This window comes from Lithobates pipiens, unplaced genomic scaffold, assembly GCF_037356315.1.
Source record: "Lithobates pipiens isolate NorthernLeopardFrog02 unplaced genomic scaffold, aLitPip1_a1.2 Scaffold_18, whole genome shotgun sequence".
NCBI classification, from domain to species: domain Eukaryota; kingdom Metazoa; phylum Chordata; class Amphibia; order Anura; family Ranidae; genus Lithobates; species Lithobates pipiens.
The window spans coordinates 478,646,974-478,664,655 of record NW_027507758.1 but is presented as its reverse complement, the minus strand read 5'-3'; the positions used below and the strand labels follow the sequence as shown (position 1 = coordinate 478,664,655).

At 43.8% G+C, this 17,682-nt stretch overlaps 24 non-coding genes across 24 annotated transcripts; all 24 read left to right on the top strand.

Annotated features, from left to right (window-relative positions):
* Nucleotides 1-858: 858 nt before the first annotated feature.
* Nucleotides 859-931, top strand: TRNAF-GAA (transfer RNA phenylalanine (anticodon GAA)). The gene has a single exon. It is a non-coding gene; the product is annotated as a tRNA-Phe (tRNA).
* Nucleotides 932-1,551: 620 nt separating this feature from the next.
* On the top strand, nucleotides 1,552-1,624 carry TRNAF-GAA (transfer RNA phenylalanine (anticodon GAA)). The gene has a single exon. It is a non-coding gene; the product is annotated as a tRNA-Phe (tRNA).
* A 961-nt stretch (nucleotides 1,625-2,585) lies between these two features.
* Nucleotides 2,586-2,658, top strand: TRNAF-GAA (transfer RNA phenylalanine (anticodon GAA)). The gene has a single exon. It is a non-coding gene; the product is annotated as a tRNA-Phe (tRNA).
* Nucleotides 2,659-3,278: 620 nt separating this feature from the next.
* Nucleotides 3,279-3,351, top strand: TRNAF-GAA (transfer RNA phenylalanine (anticodon GAA)). Its single transcript has one exon. It is a non-coding gene; the product is annotated as a tRNA-Phe (tRNA).
* Nucleotides 3,352-3,620: 269 nt separating this feature from the next.
* Nucleotides 3,621-3,693, top strand: TRNAF-GAA (transfer RNA phenylalanine (anticodon GAA)). The gene has a single exon. It is a non-coding gene; the product is annotated as a tRNA-Phe (tRNA).
* Nucleotides 3,694-4,312: 619 nt separating this feature from the next.
* TRNAF-GAA (transfer RNA phenylalanine (anticodon GAA)) lies at nucleotides 4,313-4,385 on the top strand. Its single transcript has one exon. It is a non-coding gene; the product is annotated as a tRNA-Phe (tRNA).
* A 619-nt stretch (nucleotides 4,386-5,004) lies between these two features.
* Nucleotides 5,005-5,077, top strand: TRNAF-GAA (transfer RNA phenylalanine (anticodon GAA)). Its single transcript has one exon. It is a non-coding gene; the product is annotated as a tRNA-Phe (tRNA).
* Nucleotides 5,078-5,346: 269 nt separating this feature from the next.
* On the top strand, nucleotides 5,347-5,419 carry TRNAF-GAA (transfer RNA phenylalanine (anticodon GAA)). Its single transcript has one exon. It is a non-coding gene; the product is annotated as a tRNA-Phe (tRNA).
* A 619-nt stretch (nucleotides 5,420-6,038) lies between these two features.
* On the top strand, nucleotides 6,039-6,111 carry TRNAF-GAA (transfer RNA phenylalanine (anticodon GAA)). Its single transcript has one exon. It is a non-coding gene; the product is annotated as a tRNA-Phe (tRNA).
* A 269-nt stretch (nucleotides 6,112-6,380) lies between these two features.
* On the top strand, nucleotides 6,381-6,453 carry TRNAF-GAA (transfer RNA phenylalanine (anticodon GAA)). The gene has a single exon. It is a non-coding gene; the product is annotated as a tRNA-Phe (tRNA).
* A 619-nt stretch (nucleotides 6,454-7,072) lies between these two features.
* Nucleotides 7,073-7,145, top strand: TRNAF-GAA (transfer RNA phenylalanine (anticodon GAA)). Its single transcript has one exon. It is a non-coding gene; the product is annotated as a tRNA-Phe (tRNA).
* Nucleotides 7,146-7,764: 619 nt separating this feature from the next.
* Nucleotides 7,765-7,837, top strand: TRNAF-GAA (transfer RNA phenylalanine (anticodon GAA)). The gene has a single exon. It is a non-coding gene; the product is annotated as a tRNA-Phe (tRNA).
* A 269-nt stretch (nucleotides 7,838-8,106) lies between these two features.
* Nucleotides 8,107-8,179, top strand: TRNAF-GAA (transfer RNA phenylalanine (anticodon GAA)). The gene has a single exon. It is a non-coding gene; the product is annotated as a tRNA-Phe (tRNA).
* Nucleotides 8,180-8,798: 619 nt separating this feature from the next.
* Nucleotides 8,799-8,871, top strand: TRNAF-GAA (transfer RNA phenylalanine (anticodon GAA)). The gene has a single exon. It is a non-coding gene; the product is annotated as a tRNA-Phe (tRNA).
* Nucleotides 8,872-9,490: 619 nt separating this feature from the next.
* On the top strand, nucleotides 9,491-9,563 carry TRNAF-GAA (transfer RNA phenylalanine (anticodon GAA)). Its single transcript has one exon. It is a non-coding gene; the product is annotated as a tRNA-Phe (tRNA).
* Nucleotides 9,564-9,832: 269 nt separating this feature from the next.
* TRNAF-GAA (transfer RNA phenylalanine (anticodon GAA)) lies at nucleotides 9,833-9,905 on the top strand. The gene has a single exon. It is a non-coding gene; the product is annotated as a tRNA-Phe (tRNA).
* A 1,354-nt stretch (nucleotides 9,906-11,259) lies between these two features.
* TRNAF-GAA (transfer RNA phenylalanine (anticodon GAA)) lies at nucleotides 11,260-11,332 on the top strand. Its single transcript has one exon. It is a non-coding gene; the product is annotated as a tRNA-Phe (tRNA).
* A 269-nt stretch (nucleotides 11,333-11,601) lies between these two features.
* TRNAF-GAA (transfer RNA phenylalanine (anticodon GAA)) lies at nucleotides 11,602-11,674 on the top strand. Its single transcript has one exon. It is a non-coding gene; the product is annotated as a tRNA-Phe (tRNA).
* Nucleotides 11,675-13,315: 1,641 nt separating this feature from the next.
* On the top strand, nucleotides 13,316-13,388 carry TRNAF-GAA (transfer RNA phenylalanine (anticodon GAA)). The gene has a single exon. It is a non-coding gene; the product is annotated as a tRNA-Phe (tRNA).
* A 949-nt stretch (nucleotides 13,389-14,337) lies between these two features.
* On the top strand, nucleotides 14,338-14,410 carry TRNAF-GAA (transfer RNA phenylalanine (anticodon GAA)). The gene has a single exon. It is a non-coding gene; the product is annotated as a tRNA-Phe (tRNA).
* Nucleotides 14,411-14,679: 269 nt separating this feature from the next.
* TRNAF-GAA (transfer RNA phenylalanine (anticodon GAA)) lies at nucleotides 14,680-14,752 on the top strand. Its single transcript has one exon. It is a non-coding gene; the product is annotated as a tRNA-Phe (tRNA).
* A 662-nt stretch (nucleotides 14,753-15,414) lies between these two features.
* On the top strand, nucleotides 15,415-15,487 carry TRNAF-GAA (transfer RNA phenylalanine (anticodon GAA)). Its single transcript has one exon. It is a non-coding gene; the product is annotated as a tRNA-Phe (tRNA).
* A 619-nt stretch (nucleotides 15,488-16,106) lies between these two features.
* On the top strand, nucleotides 16,107-16,179 carry TRNAF-GAA (transfer RNA phenylalanine (anticodon GAA)). The gene has a single exon. It is a non-coding gene; the product is annotated as a tRNA-Phe (tRNA).
* A 269-nt stretch (nucleotides 16,180-16,448) lies between these two features.
* Nucleotides 16,449-16,521, top strand: TRNAF-GAA (transfer RNA phenylalanine (anticodon GAA)). The gene has a single exon. It is a non-coding gene; the product is annotated as a tRNA-Phe (tRNA).
* The last annotated feature ends 1,161 nt before the right edge of the window (nucleotides 16,522-17,682 follow it).

Here is a 17,682-nt window from a genome sequence, read left to right as displayed (position 1 = left end):
AGAAACGCAATTGTGCAACATCCCGCAGTTTATGCTTTTCTCAGCCAATGTGCAAGGACAAGTCAAAATATCCCTTCTTCTTCATAGGACATTTGTACACCAACGCATAGTTCTGCAGAGCCTTGGGAAGAAAAGTCCAGCATGTTTCATTTTCACCTGCAATATACCAATGAAAGCCGTGGGAACAAGACCTAGCCGCATTTGAAAGAAAAATGACTTTTTTGATGTGTAGTCCTTAGAAACGGAAAGTAAAAATCAGGGGAGAAACTGAAAACTATGCTGGAAATCTAGGAAGTTGTGGAAATAGATGGCCAGCAGACAGGCATCAATCACAACATGAAAGGAGATTTTTGAACCGAGCTTGTCAAAAATAACTATTGTTTTTACTGTGGGTACAATGCTGATGTTATCAAATAAAAGTGGATGCTGTGACTATAAACCTCCTTTAAGGGCTCAATGACCCCTTCGAGTCGACGCACGGTGCCACGTGTCTCCTGGACAAACGCTTTCTAAAGTGCCGAAATAGCTCAGTTGGGAGAGCGTTAGACTGAAGATCTAAAGGTCCCTGGTTCGAACCCGGGGTTCGGCAATTGTTGTATCCTGAACAGGGATTACCCTACCTTTGATTATATGACTTTCCCATGAATTAGGCCAGTGCGTGTTTGATTCTTTCGCTTCTCATGTGCCTGTTGTCCTAACAGGGTGGTTGCTTAGTTTCACCTGGAACAAAGTAAAGTATCTTGCTGCCTGTTTTCCTTTCCGGCTAAATGCATAGACATAAAAATGTCACTCGTCATTGTCATTCCTTCACACCAGCACATGGTACCCCAGAATTGTCATCAAGATTAGGCAGAAAAGGCCGAAATAGCTCAGTTGGGAGAGCGTTAGACTGAAGATCTAAAGGTCCCTGGTTCGATCCCGGGTTTCGGCAACTGTACCTGCTCCTTTTGGTGTACCGCTTTCTGACAAGAAAAGGAAGACCAAGCAGGAGTTTGAGAAAGTTGTTTAGAGCAGACTAAGGTCTGGGGCTCAGCAGAAACGCAATTGTGCAACATCCCGCAGTTTATGCTTTTCTCAGCCAATGTGCAAGGACAAGTCAAAATATCCCTTCTTCTTCATAGGACATTTGTACACCAACGCATAGTTCTGCAGAGCCTTGGGAAGAAAAGTCCAGCATGTTTCATTTTCACCTGCAATATACCAATGAAAGCCGTGGGAACAAGACCTAGCCGCATTTGAAAGAAAAATGACTTTTTTGATGTGTAGTCCTTAGAAACGGAAAGAAAAAATCAGGGGAGAAACTGAAAACTATGCTGGAAATCTAGGAAGTTGGGGAAATAGATGGCCAGCAGACAGGGCATCAATCACAACATGAAAGGAGATTTTTGAACCGAGCTTGTCAAAAATAACTATTGTTTTTACTGTGGGTACAATGCTGATGTTATCAAATAAAAGTGGATGCTGTGACTATAAACCTCCTTTAAGGGCTCAATGACCCCTTCGAGTCGACGCACGGTGCCACGTGTCTCCTGGACAAATGCTTTCTAAAGTGCCGAAATAGCTCAGTTGGGAGAGCGTTAGACTGAAGATCTAAAGGTCCCTGGTTCGATCCCGGGTTTCGGCAACTGTACCTGCTCCTTTTGGTGTACCGCTTTCTGACAAGAAAAGGAAGACCAAGCAGGAGTTTGAGAAAGTTGGTTAGAGCAGACTAAGGCCTGGGGCTCAGCAGAAACGCAATTGTGCAACATCCCGCAGTTTATGCTTTTCTCAGCCAATGTGCAAGGACAAGTCAAAATATCCCTTCTTCTTCATAGGACATTTGTACACCAACGCATAGTTCTGCAGAGCCTTGGGAAGAAAAGTCCAGCATGTTTCATTTTCACCTGCAATATACCAATGAAAGCCGTGGGAACAAGACCTAGCCGCATTTGAAAGAAAAATGACTTTTTTGATGTGTAGTCCTTAGAAACGGAAAGTAAAAATCAGGGGAGAAACTGAAAACTATGCTGGAAATCTAGGAAGTTGTGGAAATAGATGGCCAGCAGACAGGCATCAATCACAACATGAAAGGAGATTTTTGAACCGAGCTTGTCAAAAATAACTATTGTTTTTACTGTGGGTACAATGCTGATGTTATCAAATAAAAGTGGATGCTGTGACTATAAACCTCCTTTAAGGGCTCAATGACCCCTTCGAGTCGACGCACGGTGCCACGTGTCTCCTGGTCAAACGCTTTCTAAAGTGCCTAAATAGCTCTGTTGGGAGAGCGTTAGACAGAAGATCTAAAGGTCCCTGGTTCGATCCCGGGTTTCGGCAATTGTTGTATCCTGAACAGGGATTACCCTACCTTTGATTATATGACTTTCCCATGAATTAGGCCAGTGCGTGTTTGATTCTTTCGCTTCTCATGTGCCTGTTGTCCTAACAGGGTGGTTGCTTAGTTTCACCTGGAACAAAGTAAAGTATCTTGCTGCCTGTTTTCCTTTCCGGCTAAATGCATAGACATAAAAATGTCACTCGTCATTGTCATTCCTTCACACCAGCACATGGTACCCCAGAATTGTCATCAAGATTAGGCAGAAAAGGCCGAAATAGCTCAGTTGGGAGAGCGTTAGACTGAAGATCTAAAGGTCCCTGGTTCGATCCCGGGTTTCGGCAACTGTACCTGCTCCTTTTGGTGTACCGCTTTCTGACAAGAAAAGGAAGACCAAGCAGGAGTTTGAGAAAGTTGTTTAGAGCAGACTAAGGTCTGGGGCTCAGCAGAAACGCAATTGTGCAACATCCCGCAGTTTATGCTTTTCTCAGCCAATGTGCAAGGACAAGTCAAAATATCCCTTCTTCTTCATAGGACATTTGTACACCAACGCATAGTTCTGCAGAGCCTTGGGAAGAAAAGTCCAGCATGTTTCATTTTCACCTGCAATATACCAATGAAAGCCGTGGGAACAAGACCTAGCCGCATTTGAAAGAAAAATGACTTTTTTGATGTGTAGTCCTTAGAAACGGAAAGTAAAAATCAGGGGAGAAACTGAAAACTATGCTGGAAATCTAGGAAGTTGGGGAAATAGATGGCCAGCAGACAGGGCATCAATCACAACATGAAAGGAGATTTTTGAACCGAGCTTGTCAAAAATAACTATTGTTTTTACTGTGGGTACAATGCTGATGTTATCAAATAAAAGTGGATGCTGTGACTATAAACCTCCTTTAAGGGCTCAATGACCCCTTCGAGTCGACGCACGGTGCCACGTGTCTCCTGGACAAATGCTTTCTAAAGTGCCGAAATAGCTCAGTTGGGAGAGCGTTAGACTGAAGATCTAAAGGTCCCTGGTTCGATCCCGGGTTTCGGCAATTGTTGTATCCTGAACAGGGATTACCCTACCTTTGATTATATGACTTTCCCATGAATAAGGCCAGTGCGTGTTTGATTCTTTCGCTTCTCATGTGCCTGTTGCCCTAACAGGGTGGTTGCTTAGTTTCACCTGGAACAAAATAAAGTATCTTGCTGCCTGTTTTCCTTTCCGGCTAAATGCATAGACATAAAAATGTCACTCGTCATTGTCATTCCTTCACACCAGCACATGGTACCCCAGAATTGTCATCAAGGTTAGGCAGAAAAGGCCGAAATAGCTCAGTTGGGAGAGCGTTAGACTGAAGATCTAAAGGTCCCTGGTTCGATCCCGGGTTTCGGCAACTGTACCTGCTCCTTTTGGTGTACCGCTTTCTGACAAGAAAAGGAAGACCAAGCAGGAGTTTGAGAAAGTTGTTTAGAGCAGACTAAGGTCTGGGGCTCAGCAGAAACGCAATTGTGCAACATCCCGCAGTTTATGCTTTTCTCAGCCAATGTGCAAGGACAAGTCAAAATATCCCTTCTTCTTCATAGGACATTTGTACACCAACGCATAGTTCTGCAGAGCCTTGGGAAGAAAAGTCCAGCATGTTTCATTTTCACCTGCAATATACCAATGAAAGCCGTGGGAACAAGACCTAGCCGCATTTGAAAGAAAAATGACTTTTTTGATGTGTAGTCCTTAGAAACGGAAAGTAAAAATCAGGGGAGAAACTGAAAACTATGCTGGAAATCTAGGAAGTTGTGGAAATAGATGGCCAGCAGACAGGCATCAATCACAACATGAAAGGAGATTTTTGAACCGAGCTTGTCAAAAATAACTATTGTTTTTACTGTGGGTACAATGCTGATGTTATCAAATAAAAGTGGATGCTGTGACTATAAACCTCCTTTAAGGGCTCAATGACCCCTTCGAGTCGACGCACGGTGCCACGTGTCTCCTGGACAAATGCTTTCTAAAGTGCCGAAATAGCTCAGTTGGGAGAGCGTTAGACTGAAGATCTAAAGGTCCCTGGTTCGATCCCAGGTTTCGGCAACTGTACCTGCTCCTTTTGGTGTACCGCTTTCTGACAAGAAAAGGAAGACCAAGCAGGAGTTTGAGAAAGTTGTTTAGAGCAGACTAAGGTCTGGGGCTCAGCAGAAACGCAATTGTGCAACATCCCGCAGTTTATGCTTTTCTCAGCCAATGTGCAAGGACAAGTCAAAATATCCCTTCTTCTTCATAGGACATTTGTACACCAACGCATAGTTCTGCAGAGCCTTGGGAAGAAAAGTCCAGCATGTTTCATTTTCACCTGCAATATACCAATGAAAGCCGTGGGAACAAGACCTAGCCGCATTTGAAAGAAAAATGACTTTTTTGATGTGTAGTCCTTAGAAACGGAAAGTAAAAATCAGGGGAGAAACTGAAAACTATGCTGGAAATCTAGGAAGTTGTGGAAATAGATGGCCAGCAGACAGGCATCAATCACAACATGAAAGGAGATTTTTGAACCGAGCTTGTCAAAAATAACGATTGTTTTTACTGTGGGTACAATGCTGATGTTATCAAATAAAAGTGGATGCTGTGACTATAAACCTCCTTTAAGGGCTCAATGACCCCTTCGAGTCGACGCACGGTGCCACGTGTCTCCTGGACAAACGCGTTCTAAAGTGCCGAAATAGCTCAGTTGGGAGAGCGTTAGACTGAAGATCTAAAGGTCCCTGGTTCGATCCCGGGTTTCGGCAATTGTTGTATCCTGAACAGGGATAACCCTCCCTTTGATTATATGACTTTCCCATGAATTAGGCCAGTGCGTGTTTGATTCTTTCGCTTCTCATGTGCCTGTTGTCCTAACAGGGTGGTTGCTTAGTTTCACCTGGAACAAAGTAAAGTATCTTGCTGCCTGTTTTCCTTTCCGGCTAAATGCATAGACATAAAAATGTCACTTGTCATTGTCATTCCTTCACACCAGCACATGGTACCCCAGAATTGTCATCAAGGTTAGGCAGAAAAGGCCGAAATAGCTCAGTTGGGAGAGCGTTAGACTGAAGATCTAAAGGTCCCTGGTTCGATCCCGGGTTTCGGCAACTGTAGCTGCTCCTTTTGGTGTACCGCTTTCTGACAAGAAAAGGAAGACCAAGCAGGAGTTTGAGAAAGTTGTTTAGAGCAGACTAAGGTCTGGGGCTCAGCAGAAATGCAATTGTGCAACATCCCGCAGTTTATGCTTTTCTCAGCCAATGTGCAAGGACAAGTCAAAATATCCCTTCTTCTTCATAGGACATTTGTACACCAACGCATAGTTCTGCAGAGCCTTGGGAAGAAAAGTCCAGCATGTTTCATTTTCACCTGCAATATACCAATGAAAGCCGTGGGAACAAGACCTAGCCGCATTTGAAAGAAAAATGACTTTTTTGATGTGTAGTCCTTAGAAACGGAAAGTAAAAATCAGGGGAGAAACTGAAAACTATGCTGGAAATCTAGGAAGTTGTGGAAATAGATGGCCAGCAGACAGGCATCAATCACAACATGAAAGGAGATTTTTGAACCGAGCTTGTCAAAAATAACTATTGTTTTTACTGTGGGTACAATGCTGATGTTATCAAATAAAAGTGGATGCTGTGACTATAAACCTCCTTTAAGGGCTCAATGACCCCTTCGAGTCGACGCACGGTGCCACGTGTCTCCTGGACAAACGCTTTTGAAAGTGCCGAAATAGCTCAGTTGGGAGAGCGTTAGACTGAAGATCTAAAGGTCCCTGGTTCGATCCCGGGTTTCGGCAATTGTTGTATCCTGAACAGGGATAACTCTACCTTTGATTATATGACTTTCCCATGAATTAGGCCAGTGCGTGTTTGATTCTTTCGCTTCTCATGTGCCTGTTGCCCTAACAGGGTGGTTGCTTAGTTTCACCTGGAACAAAGTAAAGTATCTTGCTGCCTGTTTTCCTTTCCGGCTAAATGCATAGACATAAAATTGTCACTCGTCATTGTCATTCCTTCACACCAGCACATGGTACCCCAGAATTGTCATCAAGATTAGGCAGAAAAGGCCGAAATAGCTCAGTTGGGAGAGCGTTAGACTGAAGATCTAAAGGTCCCTGGTTCGATCCCGGGTTTCGGCAACTGTACCTGCTCCTTTTGGTGTACCGCTTTCTAACAAGAAAAGGAAGACCAAGCAGGAGCTTGAGAAAGTTGTTTAGAGCAGACTAAGGTCTGGGGCTCAGCAGAAACGCAATTGTGCAACATCCCGCAGTTTATGCTTTTCTCAGCCAATGTGCAAGGACAAGTCAAAATATCCCTTCTTCTTCATAGGACATTTGTACACCAACGCATAGTTCTGCAGAGCCTTGGGAAGAAAAGTCCAGCATGTTTCATTTTCACCTGCAATATACCAATGAAAGCCGTGGGAACAAGACCTAGCCGCATTTGAAAGAAAAATGACTTTTTTGATGTGTAGTCCTTAGAAACGGAAAGTAAAAATCAGGGGAGAAACTGAAAACTATGCTGGAAATCTAGGAAGTTGTGGAAATAGATGGCCAGCAGACAGGCATCAATCACAACATGAAAGGAGATTTTTGAACCGAGCTTGTCAAAAATAACTATTGTTTTTACTGTGGGTACAATGCTGATGTTATCAAATAAAAGTGGATGCTGTGACTATAAACCTCCTTTAAGGGCTCAATGACCCCTTCGAGTCGACGCACGGTGCCACGTGTCTCCTGGACAAATGCTTTCTAAAGTGCCGAAATAGCTCAGTTGGGAGAGCGTTAGACTGAAGATCTAAAGGTCCCTGGTTCGATCCCAGGTTTCGGCAACTGTACCTGCTCCTTTTGGTGTACCGCTTTCTGACAAGAAAAGGAAGACCAAGCAGGAGTTTGAGAAAGTTGTTTAGAGCAGACTAAGGTCTGGGGCTCAGCAGAAACGCAATTGTGCAACATCCCGCAGTTTATGCTTTTCTCAGCCAATGTGCAAGGACAAGTCAAAATATCCCTTCTTCTTCATAGGACATTTGTACACCAACGCATAGTTCTGCAGAGCCTTGGGAAGAAAAGTCCAGCATGTTTCATTTTCACCTGCAATATACCAATGAAAGCCGTGGGAACAAGACCTAGCCGCATTTGAAAGAAAAATGACTTTTTTGATGTGTAGTCCTTAGAAACGGAAAGTAAAAATCAGGGGAGAAACTGAAAACTATGCTGGAAATCTAGGAAGTTGTGGAAATAGATGGCCAGCAGACAGGCATCAATCACAACATGAAAGGAGATTTTTGAACCGAGCTTGTCAAAAATAACGATTGTTTTTACTGTGGGTACAATGCTGATGTTATCAAATAAAAGTGGATGCTGTGACTATAAACCTCCTTTAAGGGCTCAATGACCCCTTCGAGTCGACGCACGGTGCCACGTGTCTCCTGGACAAACGCGTTCTAAAGTGCCGAAATAGCTCAGTTGGGAGAGCGTTAGACTGAAGATCTAAAGGTCCCTGGTTCGATCCCGGGTTTCGGCAATTGTTGTATCCTGAACAGGGATAACCCTCCCTTTGATTATATGACTTTCCCATGAATTAGGCCAGTGCGTGTTTGATTCTTTCGCTTCTCATGTGCCTGTTGTCCTAACAGGGTGGTTGCTTAGTTTCACCTGGAACAAAGTAAAGTATCTTGCTGCCTGTTTTCCTTTCCGGCTAAATGCATAGACATAAAAATGTCACTTGTCATTGTCATTCCTTCACACCAGCACATGGTACCCCAGAATTGTCATCAAGGTTAGGCAGAAAAGGCCGAAATAGCTCAGTTGGGAGAGCGTTAGACTGAAGATCTAAAGGTCCCTGGTTCGATCCCGGGTTTCGGCAACTGTACCTGCTCCTTTTGGTGTACCGCTTTCTGACAAGAAAAGGAAGACCAAGCAGGAGTTTGAGAAAGTTGTTTAGAGCAGACTAAGGTCTGGGGCTCAGCAGAAACGCAATTGTGCAACATCCCGCAGTTTATGCTTTTCTCAGCCAATGTGCAAGGACAAGTCAAAATATCCCTTCTTCTTCATAGGACATTTGTACACCAACGCATAGTTCTGCAGAGCCTTGGGAAGAAAAGTCCAGCATGTTTCATTTTCACCTGCAATATACCAATGAAAGCCGTGGGAACAAGACCTAGCCGCATTTGAAAGAAAAATGACTTTTTTGATGTGTAGTCCTTAGAAACGGAAAGTAAAAATCAGGGGAGAAACTGAAAACTATGCTGGAAATCTAGGAAGTTGTGGAAATAGATGGCCAGCAGACAGGCATCAATCACAACATGAAAGGAGATTTTTGAACCGAGCTTGTCAAAAATAACTATTGTTTTTACTGTGGGTACAATGCTGATGTTATCAAATAAAAGTGGATGCTGTGACTATAAACCTCCTTTAAGGGCTCAATGACCCCTTCGAGTCGACGCACGGTGCCACGTGTCTCCTGGACAAATGCTTTCTAAAGTGCCGAAATAGCTCAGTTGGGAGAGCGTTAGACTGAAGATCTAAAGGTCCCTGGTTCGATCCCAGGTTTCGGCAACTGTACCTGCTCCTTTTGGTGTACCGCTTTCTGACAAGAAAAGGAAGACCAAGCAGGAGTTTGAGAAAGTTGTCTAGAGCAGACTAAGGTCTGGGGCTCAGCAGAAACGCAATTGTGCAACATCCCGCAGTTTATGCTTTTCTCAGCCAATGTGCAAGGACAAGTCAAAATATCCCTTCTTCTTCATAGGACATTTGTACACCAACGCATAGTTCTGCAGAGCCTTGGGAAGAAAAGTCCAGCATGTTTCATTTTCACCTGCAATATACCAATGAAAGCCGTGGGAACAAGACCTAGCCGCATTTGAAAGAAAAATGACTTTTTTGATGTGTAGTCCTTAGAAACGGAAAGTAAAAATCAGGGGAGAAACTGAAAACTATGCTGGAAATCTAGGAAGTTGTGGAAATAGATGGCCAGCAGACAGGCATCAATCACAACATGAAAGGAGATTTTTGAACCGAGCTTGTCAAAAATAACGATTGTTTTTACTGTGGGTACAATGCTGATGTTATCAAATAAAAGTGGATGCTGTGACTATAAACCTCCTTTAAGGGCTCAATGACCCCTTCGAGTCGACGCACGGTGCCACGTGTCTCCTGGACAAACGCGTTCTAAAGTGCCGAAATAGCTCAGTTGGGAGAGCGTTAGACTGAAGATCTAAAGGTCCCTGGTTCGATCCCGGGTTTCGGCAATTGTTGTATCCTGAACAGGGATAACTCTACCTTTGATTATATGACTTTCCCATGAATTAGGCCAGTGCGTGTTTGATTCTTTCGCTTCTCATGTGCCTGTTGCCCTAACAGGGTGGTTGCTTAGTTTCACCTGGAACAAAGTAAAGTATCTTGCTGCCTGTTTTCCTTTCCGGCTAAATGCATAGACATAAAATTGTCACTCGTCATTGTCATTCCTTCACACCAGCACATGGTACCCCAGAATTGTCATCAAGATTAGGCAGAAAAGGCCGAAATAGCTCAGTTGGGAGAGCGTTAGACTGAAGATCTAAAGGTCCCTGGTTCGATCCCGGGTTTCGGCAACTGTACCTGCTCCTTTTGGTGTACCGCTTTCTAACAAGAAAAGGAAGACCAAGCAGGAGTTTGAGAAAGTTGTTTAGAGCAGACTAAGGTCTGGGGCTCAGCAGAAACGCAATTGTGCAACATCCCGCAGTTTATGCTTTTCTCAGCCAATGTGCAAGGACAAGTCAAAATATCCCTTCTTCTTCATAGGACATTTGTACACCAACGCATAGTTCTGCAGAGCCTTGGGAAGAAAAGTCCAGCATGTTTCATTTTCACCTGCAATATACCAATGAAAGCCGTGGGAACAAGACCTAGCCGCATTTGAAAGAAAAATGACTTTTTTGATGTGTAGTCCTTAGAAACGGAAAGAAAAAATCAGGGGAGAAACTGAAAACTATGCTGGAAATCTAGGAAGTTGTGGAAATAGATGGCCAGCAGACAGGCATCAATCACAACATGAAAGGAGATTTTTGAACCGAGCTTGTCAAAAATAACTATTGTTTTTACTGTGGGTACAATGCTGATGTTATCAAATAAAAGTGGATGCTGTGACTATAAACCTCCTTTAAGGGCTCAATGACCCCTTCGAGTCGACGCACGGTGCCACGTGTCTCCTGGACAAACGCTTTCTAAAGTGCCGAAATAGCCCCAGAATTGTCATCAAGATTAGGCAGAAAAGGCCGAAATAGCTCAGTTGGGAGAGCGTTAGACTGAAGATTTAAAGGTCCCTGGTTCGATCCCGGGTTACGGCAACTGTACCTGCTCCTTTTGGTGTACCGCTTTCTGACAAGAAAAGGAAGACCAAGCAGGAGTTTGAGAAAGTTGTTTAGAGCAGACTAAGGTCTGGGGCTCAGCAGAAACGCAATTGTGCAACATCCCGCAGTTTATGCTTTTCTCAGCCAATGTGCAAGGACAAGTCAAAATATCCCTTCTTCTTCATAGGACATTTGTACACCAACGCATAGTTCTGCAGAGCCTTGGGAAGAAAAGTCCAGCATGTTTCATTTTCACCTGCAATATACCAATGAAAGCCGTGGGAACAAGACCTAGCCGCATTTGAAAGAAAAATGACTTTTTTGATGTGTAGTCCTTAGAAACGGAAAGTAAAAATCAGGGGAGAAACTGAAAACTATGCTGGAAATCTAGGAAGTTGTGGAAATAGATGGCCAGCAGACAGGCATCAATCACAACATGAAAGGAGATTTTTGAACCGAGCTTGTCAAAAATAACTATTGTTTTTACTGTGGGTACAATGCTGATGTTATCAAATAAAAGTGGATGCTGTGACTATAAACCTCCTTTAAGGGCTCAATGACCCCTTCGAGTCGACGCACGGTGCCACGTGTCTCCTGGACAAACGCTTTTGAAAGTGCCGAAATAGCTCAGTTGGGAGAGCGTTAGACTGAAGATCTAAAGGTCCCTGGTTCGATCCCGGGTTTCGGCAATTGTTGTATCCTGAACAGGGATTACCCTACCTTTGATTATATGACTTTCCCATGAATTAGGCTAGTGCGTGTTTGATTCTTTCGCTTCTCATGTGCCTGTTGCCCTAACAGGGTGGTTGCTTAGTTTCACCTGGAACAAAGTAAAGTATCTTGCTGCCAGTTTTCCTTTCCGGCTAAATGCATAGACATAAAAATGTCACTCGTCATTGTCATTCCTTCACACCAGCACATTGTACCCCAGAATTGTCATCAAGGTTAGGCAGAAAAGGCCGAAATAGCTCAGTTGGGAGAGCGTTAGACTGAAGATCTAAAGGTCCCTGGTTCGATCCCGGGTTTCGGCAACTGTACCTGCTCCTTTTGGTGTACCGCTTTCTGACAAGAAAAGGAAGACCAAGCAGGAGTTTGAGAAAGTTGTTTAGAGCAGACTAAGGTCTGGGGCTCAGCAGAAACGCAATTGTGCAACATCCCGCAGTTTATGCTTTTCTCAGCCAATGTGCAAGGACAAGTCAAAATATCCCTTCTTCTTCATAGGACATTTGTACACCAACGCATAGTTCTGCAGAGCCTTGGGAAGAAAAGTCCAGCATGTTTCATTTTCACCTGCAATATACCAATGAAAGCCGTGGGAACAAGACCTAGCCGCATTTGAAAGAAAAATGACTTTTTTGATGTGTAGTCCTTAGAAACGGAAAGTAAAAATCAGGGGAGAAACTGAAAACTATGCTGGAAATCTAGGAAGTTGTGGAAATAGATGGCCAGCAGACAGGCATCAATCACAACATGAAAGGAGATTTTTGAACCGAGCTTGTCAAAAATAACTATTGTTTTTACTGTGGGTACAATGCTGATGTTATCAAATAAAAGTGGATGCTGTGACTATAAACCTCCTTTAAGGGCTCAATGACCCCTTCGAGTCGACGCACGGTGCCACGTGTCTCCTGGACAAACGCTTTCTAAAGTGCCAAAATAGCTCAGTTGGGAGAGCGTTAGACTGAAGATCTAAAGGTCCCTGGTTCGATCCTGGGTTTCGGCAATTGTTGTATCCTGAACAGGGATAACCCTACCTTTGATTATATGACTTTCCCATGAATTAGGCCAGTGCGTGTTTGATTCTTTCGCTTCTCATGTGCCTGTTGTCCTAACAGGGTGGTTGCTTAGTTTCACCTGGAACAAAGTAAAGTATCTTGCTGCCTGTTTTCCTTTCCGGCTAAATGCATAGACATAAAAATGTCACTCGTCATTGTCATTCCTTCACACCAGCACATGGTACCCCAGAATTGTCATCAAGATTAGGCAGAAAAGGCCGAAATAGCTCAGTTGGGAGAGCGTTAGACTGAAGATCTAAAGGTCCCGGGTTTCGGCAACTGTACCTGCTCCTTTTGGTGTACCGCTTTCTGACAAGAAAAGGAAGACCAAGCAGGAGTTTGAGAAAGTTGTTTAGAGCAGACTAAGGTCTGGGGCTCAGCAGAAACGCAATTGTGCAACATCCCGCAGTTTATGCTTTTCTCAGCCAATGTGCAAGGACAAGTCAAAATATCCCTTCTTCTTCATAGGACATTTGTACACCAACGCATAGTTCTGCAGAGCCTTGGGAAGAAAAGTCCAGCATGTTTCATTTTCACCTGCAATATACCAATGAAAGCCGTGGGAACAAGACCTAGCCGCATTTGAAAGAAAAATGACTTTTTTGATGTGTAGTCCTTAGAAACGGAAAGTAAAAATCAGGGGAGAAACTGAAAACTATGCTGGAAATCTAGGAAGTTGTGGAAATAGATGGCCAGCAGACAGGCATCAATCACAACATGAAAGGAGATTTTTGAACCGAGCTTGTCAAAAATAACTATTGTTTTTACTGTGGGTACAATGCTGATGTTATCAAATAAAAGTGGATGCTGTGACTATAAACCTCCTTTAAGGGCTCAATGACCCCTTCGAGTCGACGCACGGTGCCACGTGTCTCCTGGACAAACGCTTTCTTAAGTGCCGAAATAGCTCAGTTGGGAGAGCGTTAGACTGAAGATCTAAAGGTCCCTGGTTCGATCCCGGGTTTCGGCAATTGTTGTATCCTGAACAGGGATAACCCTACCTTTGATTATATGACTTTCCCATGAATTAGGCCAGTGCGTGTTTGATTCTTTCGCTTCTCATGTGCCTGTTGCCCTATCAGGGTGGTTGCTTAGTTTCACCTGGAACAAAGTAAAGTATCTTGCTGCCTGTTTTCCTTTCCGGCTAAATGCATAGACATAAAAATGTCACTCGTCATTGTCATTCCTTCACACCAGCACATGGTACCCCAGAATTGTCATCAAGATTAGGCAGAAAAGGCCGAAATAGCTCAGTTGGGAGAGCGTTAGACTGAAGATCTAAAGGTCCCGGGTTTCGGCAACTGTACCTGCTCCTTTTGGTGTACCGCTTTCTGACAAGAAAAGGAAGACCAAGCAGGAGTTTGAGAAAGTTGTTTAGAGCAGACTAAGGTCTGGGGCTCAGCAGAAACGCAATTGTGCAACATCCCGCAGTTTATGCTTTTCTCAGCCAATGTGCAAGGACAAGTCAAAATATCCCTTCTTCTTCATAGGACATTTGTACACCAACGCATAGTTCTGCAGAGCCTTGGGAAGAAAAGTCCAGCATGTTTCATTTTCACCTGCAATATACCAATGAAAGCCGTGGGAACAAGACCTAGCCGCATTTGAAAGAAAAATGACTTTTTTGATGTGTAGTCCTTAGAAACGGAAAGTAAAAATCAGGGGAGAAACTGAAAACTATGCTGGAAATCTAGGAAGTTGTGGAAATAGATGGCCAGCAGACAGGCATCAATCACAACATGAAAGGAGATTTTTGAACCGAGCTTGTCAAAAATAACTATTGTTTTTACTGTGGGTACAATGCTGATGTTATCAAATAAAAGTGGATGCTGTGACTATAAACCTCCTTTAAGGGCTCAATGACCCCTTCGAGTCGATGCACGGTGCCACGTGTCTCCTGGACAAATGCGTTCTAAAGTGCCGAAATAGCTCAGTTGGGAGAGCGTTAGACTGAAGATCTAAAGGTCCCTGGTTCGATCCCGGGTTTCGGCAATTGTTGTATCCTGAACAGGGATAACTCTACCTTTGATTATATGACTTTCCCATGAATTAGGCCAGTGCGTGTTTGATTCTTTCGCTTCTCATGTGCCTGTTGCCCTAACAGGGTGGTTGCTTAGTTTCACCTGGAACAAAGTAAAGTATCTTGCTGCCTGTTTTCCTTTCCGGCTAAATGCATAGACATAAAATTGTCACTCGTCATTGTCATTCCTTCACACCAGCACATGGTACCCCAGAATTGTCATCAAGATTAGGCAGAAAAGGCCGAAATAGCTCAGTTGGGAGAGCGTTAGACTGAAGATCTAAAGGTCCCTGGTTCGATCCCGGGTTTCGGCAACTGTACCTGCTCCTTTTGGTGTACCGCTTTCTAACAAGAAAAGGAAGACCAAGCAGGAGTTTGAGAAAGTTGTTTAGAGCAGACTAAGGTCTGGGGCTCAGCAGAAACGCAATTGTGCAACATCCCGCAGTTTATGCTTTTCTCAGCCAATGTGCAAGGACAAGTCAAAATATCCCTTCTTCTTCATAGGACATTTGTACACCAACGCATAGTTCTGCAGAGCCTTGGGAAGAAAAGTCCAGCATGTTTCATTTTCACCTGCAATATACCAATGAAAGCCGTGGGAACAAGACCTAGCCGCATTTGAAAGAAAAATGACTTTTTTGATGTGTAGTCCTTAGAAACGGAAAGAAAAAATCAGGGGAGAAACTGAAAACTATGCTGGAAATCTAGGAAGTTGTGGAAATAGATGGCCAGCAGACAGGCATCAATCACAACATGAAAGGAGATTTTTGAACCGAGCTTGTCAAAAATAACTATTGTTTTTACTGTGGGTACAATGCTGATGTTATCAAATAAAAGTGGATGCTGTGACTATAAACCTCCTTTAAGGGCTCAATGACCCCTTCGAGTCGACGCACGGTGCCACGTGTCTCCTGGACAAACGCTTTCTAAAGTGCCGAAATAGCCCCAGAATTGTCATCAAGATTAGGCAAAAAAGGCCGAAATAGCTCAGTTGGGAGAGCGTTAGACTGAAGATCTAAAGGTCCCTGGTTCGATCCCGGGTTTCGGCAACTGTACCTGCTCCTTTTGGTGTACCGCTTTCTGACAAGAAAAGGAAGACCAAGCAGGAGTTTGAGAAAGTTGTTTAGAGCAGACTAAGGTCTGGGGCTCAGCAGAAACGCAATTGTGCAACATCCCGCAGTTTATGCTTTTCTCAGCCAATGTGCAAGGACAAGTCAAAATATCCCTTCTTCTTCATAGGACATTTGTACACCAACGCATAGTTCTGCAGAGCCTTGGGAAGAAAAGTCCAGCATGTTTCATTTTCACCTGCAATATACCAATGAAAGCCGTGGGAACAAGACCTAGCCGCATTTGAAAGAAAAATGACTTTTTTGATGTGTAGTCCTTAGAAACGGAAAGTAAAAATCAGGGGAGAAACTGAAAACTATGCTGGAAATCTAGGAAGTTGTGGAAATAGATGGCCAGCAGACAGGCATCAATCACAACATGAAAGGAGATTTTTGAACCGAGCTTGTCAAAAATAACTATTGTTTTTACTGTGGGTACAATGCTGATGTTATCAAATAAAAGTGGATGCTGTGACTATAAACCTCCTTTAAGGGCTCAATGACCCCTTCGAGTCGACGCACGGTGCCACGTGTCTCCTGGACAAACGCTTTTGAAAGTGCCGAAATAGCTCAGTTGGGAGAGCGTTAGACTGAAGATCTAAAGGTCCCTGGTTCGATCCCGGGTTTCGGCAATTGTTGTATCCTGAACAGGGATTACCCTACCTTTGATTATATGACTTTCCCATGAATTAGGCTAGTGCGTGTTTGATTCTTTCGCTTCTCATGTGCCTGTTGCCCTAACAGGGTGGTTGCTTAGTTTCACCTGGAACAAAGTAAAGTATCTTGCTGCCAGTTTTCCTTTCCGGCTAAATGCATAGACATAAAAATGTCACTCGTCATTGTCATTCCTTCACACCAGCACATTGTACCCCAGAATTGTCATCAAGGTTAGGCAGAAAAGGCCGAAATAGCTCAGTTGGGAGAGCGTTAGACTGAAGATCTAAAGGTCCCTGGTTCGATCCCGGGTTTCGGCAACTGTACCTGCTCCTTTTGGTGTACCGCTTTCTGACAAGAAAAGGAAGACCAAGCAGGAGTTTGAGAAAGTTGTTTAGAGCAGACTAAGGTCTGGGGCTCAGCAGAAACGCAATTGTGCAACATCCCGCAGTTTATGCTTTTCTCAGCCAATGTGCAAGGACAAGTCAAAATATCCCTTCTTCTTCATAGGACATTTGTACACCAACGCATAGTTCTGCAGAGCCTTGGGAAGAAAAGTCCAGCATGTTTCATTTTCACCTGCAATATACCAATGAAAGCCGTGGGAACAAGACCTAGCCGCATTTGAAAGAAAAATGACTTTTTTGATGTGTAGTCCTTAGAAACGGAAAGTAAAAATCAGGGGAGAAACTGAAAACTATGCTGGAAATCTAGGAAGTTGTGGAAATAGATGGCCAGCAGACAGGCATCAATCACAACATGAAAGGAGATTTTTGAACCGAGCTTGTCAAAAATAACTATTGTTTTTACTGTGGGTACAATGCTGATGTTATCAAATAAAAGTGGATGCTGTGACTATAAACCTCCTTTAAGGGCTCAATGACCCCTTCGAGTCGACGCACGGTGCCACGTGTCTCCTGGACAAACGCTTTCTTAAGTGCCGAAATAGCTCAGTTGGGAGAGCGTTAGACTGAAGATCTAAAGGTCCCTGGTTCGATCCCGGGTTTTGGCAATTGTTGTATCCTGAACAGGGATAACCCTACCTTTGATTATATGACTTTCCCATGAATTAGGCCAGTGCGTGTTTGATTCTTTCGCTTCTCATGTGCCTGTTGCCCTAACAGGGTGGTTGCTTAGTTTCACCTGGAACAAAGTAAAGTATCTTGCTGCCTGTTTTCCTTTCCGGCTAAATGCATAGACATAAAAATGTCACTCGTCATTGTCATTCCTTCACACCAGCACATGGTACCCCAGAATTGTCATCAAGATTAGGCAGAAAAGGCCGAAATAGCTCAGTTGGGAGAGCGTTAGACTGAAGATCTAAAGGTCCCGGGTTTCGGCAACTGTACCTGCTCCTTTTGGTGTACCGCTTTCTGACAAGAAAAGGAAGACCAAGCAGGAGTTTGAGAAAGTTGTTTAGAGCAGACTAAGGTCTGGGGCTCAGCAGAAACGCAATTGTGCAACATCCCGCAGTTTATGCT